Source organism: Drosophila takahashii, chromosome 3R (assembly GCF_030179915.1).
Source record: "Drosophila takahashii strain IR98-3 E-12201 chromosome 3R, DtakHiC1v2, whole genome shotgun sequence".
NCBI lineage: Eukaryota > Metazoa > Arthropoda > Insecta > Diptera > Drosophilidae > Drosophila > Drosophila takahashii.
In genome coordinates, this window is record NC_091681.1 from 7,005,176 (window position 1) to 7,013,178 (window position 8,003).

The following is an 8,003-nucleotide window of genomic DNA, read 5'->3' on the forward strand; positions in this document are numbered from 1 at the left end:
GCTGGATCCTGGGCTTTTTGAAGAAATTAGAAACATATATATATACGTGCAAACACTATCGTTAAAACACACAACAAAAAAAAAAGTCTCGTTCTTAAACACAGTCACTTATGTATATATATATATATATATGTATGTAGGTATGTATGTTTATGTAGATATGTCGGTATATCCCACGGCGGCACACGTCTTCTCCGATGAGTTGGGTTGCGGGCAGCGGCGTCTCCGATGTCTTGCTCACTTCACTTCGTTCGCTGTTGTTGCACTTGCATTCATAAATGCCTGAGTTCACAATTTGTCTTTTTTATTTTTGTTTCGGTGCACTATTGTTTGCAATTAATGCATTTATTGTTTTGGCTTCTTTGCACTGTTTATTGTTTTATTGTTTGCTTTAATTAGACTCGGCATATCGCCTGTTCGAGGGCGTGCTTCTGGTCCCGGCGACCTTGTACAGATCGCTTGTACATCTTGACTACCTTCAGGATGGCCATGAAAACAAATATACCGATGACGATTTTTAGATTATGGTTCACATCCTGAATGTCGTCCTTGTGATCGATTATTTTGACGGTGTTGATCACATTGGCCGTACTGTGGTCCGCTCTGGAATTGGTTCCACCCATGGTGAATTCTTTGCTGGTTGATGGATCGCAAATAGATGCTGGTCCTTAGAAGCTATGCTGTAGCAAGACTTCACTTATTGAAATCCTGGGCAGAAAGATTTCTCCCAGGATATGTCTGCGGGCTTTCAAAAACAAAACTCCCTTCCAATGATGGTTGTGGTTCATAAATGGCGAGCAGGACTTCCTTCGAGGACGCTGCTTTATTCAGTCACTGACAGGACTTCCTTCGGGATATGTTTGCTGGCTTTTATTGACTTCTTCCAAGGAGAGTTGTGGTGCATCGACGGGCACAGGAGTATCTTCAGGACTCCTGGTCTGGGCTGTCGTCATTGGTGACTTCTGGAATATAGTGTAGTGTAAGCACTATATCAGAGATCAGAGTGAACTCTGTCTGCCTTCTCTATCCGGCAACGGTCTTTTATACCAGTATAGAGCTTTTTCTCGGCTCCCGTGATATTTGGGTTATTTAGGTGTTCCCACCTATGATTTCCCCTACATGCAGCGTCAACGCCCGACTGATGCACTTTGCCTGCTGCCGGTGTATGGTTACCAGTAGGTCGATCGCGGTCGTTGTTCTGACCGTATGTCATGCAAACGATCGTCAAGTTGCACATTCCTTTGCTTGTTTTCGGTGAGTCAATCTGTCGATTACCCCTCTCCCTTTGCCTTGAGATTCGCTGGTTGTTTTTTACGTGCATCTTTCTCCATCAAATCAAATGAAGAAGAGGGCGTACGTAACAGGCTCGAAGATATCGATGCGGAAACGCATGGAATGACTTCGCAAAAAGGAATCTTCGTACGACCATCGAATAAGTGCTTGGTTTCTCCTTTTTTTTTTCTATTATTTAGGCGCCCTTAAACGTGTGGCTTCGACCCACTCCTGCACCAAGAGTCTCATGTTCATCCGACTGCTCTAACCGGGCTATTGTCAAGCTATTAATTATAGGCCTATACGGATAATTATGTTGGTGGGGTTTTTTTGATGGGGACTATTGTGCATAGAGGTTATCTGAAAAAAACTTTCCGTCGCTGGACAGAAACATACATACATATACATACATACCTGAAAAAAAAGACAAAAGTTACAACAAAAATTAATACCTGTAAAAAGAAAATATGCGCTGTAGTCAGCAAAGACAAGGACAAGACAAAAATATATCGTATTGCCGTGTACGGGCATAAGGCGCTGTGGCCAAGCAAAATTTCCCACCTCTGCGATTGGATTACCATCGCAGTGTCGCTCGAGGTTTTGCCTACTATATTTCCCCCCCCCCCCCCCCAGAGATGACAAATGCTTTTATTTATATTTTTATTATTTATTTTTTCTCAATTTTTTTTTCCCTTTTTTTTTTTTTTTTTTTGTTTGTTATAATTTACAAAATTACCAGCAGGTCCCTTCTGGCCCGCAAAGCCCGCTCCGGACTGGTCCTCGCCAACTTCAGGATTGCCTTGTGCAACCAAACCAGCAGCTCCATCTCTTGGGTCTGTCGCTTAAGCAATGTTGACCGGGCTTGCTCAAGGTCCTGTTGTTGTCCCTGTAGTAATCCTTTGAGGCGCTCCTCATAGTTGAGCCGCTGACGGATCAAACTTTTACAGCGCCCAATTTTCTGCTTAATCCTTCGGGTCGGCTCCACCATCCTCAGTTCTAGGATTTCTACCCATAACCGCTGTACACAGCGGAAGTCTGCACGCATGCTGTCGTGCGACTCCTTGATTTTGAGGGAGGCTACCGTCACGCGGTGGTCCCACTCTTGAATAGACCCCCGTAAGGCTTGCACCTGACGGGCGGTCTCAGTAATCTCCCGCAGTTGCTCGAGGGTGGTCGTCATCATGCTGAATGACAGCAGTTCTCTTGTCGAGGGTTATATAGCGGAGTCGCTCTCCCGGATTCCATGTTCCCTGGTCTAATTCCGACGTTCCGAGCTTTTCCCTCTCTTGCACTTTGGACGATCCTCGGATTTCACCCAGGGGGTCAAGCGATATAGAGGTCTTTGGCATGGAATACGCCAACACTCTTCCCACCGACATTTCCCAGCTCGTATAACGCCTTGCCCTTACGCTGGAGTACAACACAGCGAATTCGATTCGGGCCAAGTTTGGCATTGTATCCCTCAGCTTTGTTACTCTGCCGGTAGTTTTTTCGATAGACAACTTGTCCAACGGAAAATTCCACCGGTTTTCTGCGGGTGTTATAGGCCTTTTCTGCTCGTTCATGGGTCCTGTTTAGCCCCTGGCTCACTTTTTGTCGGATCAGATCCATTTTATCCGGCAGGCTTATCTCTGGATCTCCAGTCTTGATTCCACCCAGCTTCCTTAAGATTGGGTATGCAGTGCCGTGTGTCACCATTTGTGTTCCAAACATGGCATAGTAGGGTTCCATGCCTATTGATTCGTGTCGGCCACTCCTAAGGGTACATTCTATTCGGCTTAACTGGGTATCCCAATTTCGCTGATCCGATGCAATCGTTGCTCGCAAAATTTGGAGCACCGATCGGTTTACCCTCTCCGCTGCATTCGCTTGCGGGGAGTAGAGCCCTGTTCTCACGTGTCGAATACCGTAGCGAGTCATTAGCTCGGCAAACATTTGAGACACAAATTGTTTTCCATTGTCAGAGTGTATGTACTCGGGTACTCCGTATTGATGGAAAATTCGGGTTTCGAGGAATTTGACTACCTCTGACGCCACTGCATGTCTCATAGGCTGCAGCCAGACAAATTTGGAGAAATGGTCGAGGCATACAAAAATCACTGAGTTCCCAGTTTTGGTTCTTGGATACGGCCCCATAAAGTCGATAAACAACCTTTGACCGGCTCGTTCCGTGACCCTTTGTTCTCCCATGGGTGGTCGGGTATTTTTGTTGGTGGTCTTGCTGATCTTACAGATCTCGCACTCTTTCACTACCTTTTGCACATCTACCGCCATCCCTGGCCAGTAGTAAAACTGTCTTAACTTGGCTAAGGATTTGTGCAAACCCCCATGCCCTGCGGTCATGGCATGATGTGCTCTCCAGACTAAATCAGATCGCAGCTCGGCGGGTACCCAAAGCTTCCATGCTCGATTTTCATCGACGGCATCGCCCGAGCTGAACCTTATCCGCTTGTATACGAAGCCGTCCGCTGTTTGCATATCCGGGATTTTTCCCTCATTCTGGGTTACTGTGTGCACCAATTTTTCATATTCCGGGGATTGGAACGCCTTTGCTTTCTGTAGCTCGTCCATATGCACTCGTGAGAGAGCATCTGGTACTACGTTAAGTGCTCCTTTCCGATGCTCGATGGTAAAGTCGAATGCTTGCAGCTTCAGACTCCATCGTGCTAATCTGCCGGATAGATCCTTTTGACCCATCAGCCATTTTAAGCTAGCATGATCGGTGATCACTTTGAACGGCATTCCTTCTACGTACGCCCGGAATTTGGTGATGCTGAGAAGGGCGGCATAGCACTCGAGCTCTGTTATGCTATAATTCCGCTGTGCCTTGTTCAGTTTGGCTGACATGTAGGCGATCGGATGTTCGCAGCCTGAGTCATCCGTCTGAAACAAAACTCCTCCTACTCCAGTTGTTGATGCATCGCACTGAATGGTGAAGGGTTTTTTAAAGTCAGGGGTGACAAGTACAGGTGCTGATGCCATGTTCGCTTTTAACTCTTCAAATGCCTTAATTGCCTCTTCGGACAATTCAAATTTCTTAACGCGGTCTTTCTTCAAACAATCATGAAGAGGTGCCGCTGTTTGGGCATAGTTTTGAATAAACCTCCTGTACCAGCCAGTCATTCCCAAAAACCTCCGCATCTGTTTGGGAGAGCTTGGTTGAGGAAATTCCTGGATTGACTGGATTTTTGAATCGTCCGTTCGTATGCACCCCCCTCCTACTACATAGCCTAGATATCGAGCTTGGCTATAGCAAAACTTACTTTTGTCGACATTTATTGTCAGTTTTGCACACTGCAAACAGTCACTGACCTGTCTCAACATATCCAGGTGTTTTTCAAAAGTAGGTGAACAAACCAGTAGGTCATCGAGGTACACGAATACATTCTCGCGAAGCGACGCCGGTATTACTTTATCCATTAGTCGGCACATTCTTTGCGCTGCATTGCACAGGCCGAAAGGCATGACTGTAAATTGATACAGTGGTCTGCCGGGTACTGTAAACGCGGTTTTCTCTCTACTTTTTGTTTCCAAGGGTATTTGCCAAAAAGCGTCTTTTAAATCGATTGCGGAAATATAGTATGTTTCCTGTAAACGACTTAACAGACCCTCGATGTGTGGCAATGGGTATGCATCTTTGATAGTCCGGGAATTGACTTTGCGAGCGTCGAGGCAAAGGCGATTTTTCTGGCCTTTCTGGACTAGAGTCACTGGTGAACTCCAGCTGCTGTTGCTCTCTTCGATCACACCTAGACCAAGCATGCGATCTAGCTCGGCATACACCAGCTTTTGCTTGGCTGGGGAAATCGGATAATGCCGCTGCTTGATCGGCAGGTCCTCGTCGGTTACTTCTATTACATGCTGCTCCAAGCTGGTCTTTCCTAAACCTTTATCCAAACATGATGGGTATGTCTCAATTACTCGCCTCAGCTTACTTTGTTGTTCTGGAGATAGCTGATGAGGCATGTAAGCGGTTTCAGCCTTAGGAGGGTCGTTCATATCCAAGTCTCCAGTCATTAAGTCGTATTCCGGTGGTGCTTCGATGGCTGCAAACTCGGTTCCCCCCTTACCAAGGAATCTTAGGCCAAACGTATCCCAGAGGTTAATTCCGAAATAAAAACGTTGTGTCAGACCTGGTACTATCAAAAATTCCAGATCCTTAGTCTCGCCTTCCCATTCAACGGGTAGGGTTATTGCTCCGACTACTCGAGTTTCGCCGCCACTAGCTGTGCGCACACATTCTTCGCTAAGCTTTCTTATGGGCCGCGTCCGGTTCCTTAGGAAGGCTTCCGCTCCTCTGCCAATGCAATTCGCACTAGCGCCTGTATCCAGTAACGCTAGTATTTCTTCTCCGTCGACTTTAGTCTTGGCAAAGAAACGGTTATCGTTTTGTATGCTTACTACCGTGTCTACTACTTTCTGCTTAAGCCGGCGATACTCTGCTCGGGTGTCATATAGCTTGTGCATCTTTCGTATGTCCCGGGTGGTGTTGTTCGTATCTTCTGAGCCGTGGAAGATACGCTGTCTTGCCAGATCATACTCCCTCTCTCGTTGTTCTAGGCTCTTGTGGGGAGAGATTTGTCTGGGCGTGGTTGTCTCTACGGGAATGTGACTGCTTTGGTCCGCCCGGCTGTCCCGGTCTGGCCTGACGGACTCCGCGGAAAAGCCGCGGGACTGGTGTCTCCTACCTTCTCACACACTCTACAAGTGGCGTCATGGAATCTAGTAAGGCAGGGATCTTCTTTTGGATGCGTTCTATAAAAATCCGCAGATCTGCCGCATTTATAGCAGACCAATTCGTGGAGTGGTCCTTGGCATCCTTGTCCGTTTCCTAGTCCCGATCGGTTGTCTCTTCGCTTCCGGTTAAATTCTTCCACAGTCACCGCGTCTGGAAAATCCTGCGGCGTTTGGGAATCCTCGAGCTCACTAACCGGCCTGCTTCGCGCGGCCCTGCCGTTACTCCGTAACCAGCGGTCCACTCTAAGTCCTTCCTTCTTCAGATCCGCTAGAGACCTAATTGGGGATGTCAGCAACAAGCTTCCCATCTGGGCATTTAGATTATCCTTGATGAGCTCAACGAATTTGTCCTCTTCTAGCTTGTTCTGCAATCGGAAATGCAAATTATGCATATCGGATACATAGTCGCTAAAAGATTCGTTTTGTCCTTGTCGCCGTTCCATCAACTCCTTGATCTTCATGAGGTCACTCCCGGATGAAGAAAAAGCGCGTTTCATTTCCGTTGTTAGCGAGTAGTAGTCAAAGTCTAAATCGTCCGCTCGATCCTCCATCAATTGCCAATACCATTTGCTGGCGGCTCCTACCAGTAGGCTATGGAATTCGCGGAAAACTTGGCTCGGCTCTATCCGATAAAGCACTTGTAGCCGTTCAACGCGGAACAAGAAACTTTCAACGGTCATACCGCGGCTGTTTCCGTCAAACTTCAAATTCCATTTGTCTAGCCGAACGCCTTTTGATGCCTGGTATCCGGGGCTCTGGTCGTATTCGGGGTGTCGTTGGTAACTTGTGTCCGGGCCGTAATTCCGGGATTGGTGGTGTTGAGAGTTGTCGGGGCGCCGGTGATCTCGAAGCCGATGTCTCTGGCTGTTGAGAGTGGCCTGCGATATCGGTTCGAGAGGCGGCGTCTCTTGGAAACACAAAAAGCTGTCAGATGGGTGTGCCGGAAACTGATTCGGTGGTGGTAATACCGGCTGCTCCACCCTCATGGATTGAGAGGAACGCAGTTCCACTACTTGCGCCTTTAATGCTTCTATCTGCGCTTGCATGGCGGCCTGTGTTTCATTGTTCTGTTTAATCACGGATCGCATTATCTGCTCTCTTCTCTCGGCAGCTTCTAAACTGCTCGTCGGGTTGAGCTCATATTGCGGGAGCATACTTGAGCGTCCCTTTGGCTGACCCAGGGGCAAATTTTCTCCCCCTACAGCTCCTTCGGTATCGTTTAGTTGATCCATGTTGTCTTCAATGGATCTACTTTCTTCTTGCTCTTCCCGCTCGCGGGCCATACTTATGTTGTCTCTGTCGAGAGAACTGTTTCCTCGCGGCGTGGCGTCGGCACTTGCACTCCTGGGTGCTAGATTTGCTCCTCTTGTTGTTGAACGGGTAATTCTTCCCGTTGTTGATTGGAAGAGCACTTTCTTCTTTGTCCCTTTCATTTGGGCCAAAGATTCGTTATTCTTGTTTCACTTGTGAGTTCACTTGTGTCTTCACACTTTACACTTGTCTATGTTTAACTAAACGTTCACACGCGCTATCAGCCTAGTACGGCTGACTAAGGATTGCGAATAAAAATCATAGATAATGAGGGGTGCTGTTTTGCGATTACTAAGTATCTCTTTGGTGAAGAATCCGTCCGATATTTAAGCCCCACAAACAAAAAAACAAATATCCCTAACTAGAGGTATTAGCAGCTTCTACACAACTGGGTTCCACTGAACTAACAGCTCTTCTCCCCTTCTAGTCAGCTTTAACGTTCACAATGGGAACTAGCTGTGCCTAGAAGAAAAGTCTGTCCGAAATCCCCCTCCCGCCAGTCGTCGGAAATCAGGTTATTTGACCGATCATTCTCGGGCTCCACAACCTGCTGCTATCTGACCGATCATTCTCGGGATCCACAGCAGTTTTCCTATTTCTCTGGACTCGAGCCTATCAAACGACCGGACCATCTAGCCCAGTACGTCGTGTAGCGTCGGCCAGAGAAACTAAATACGTCCCCC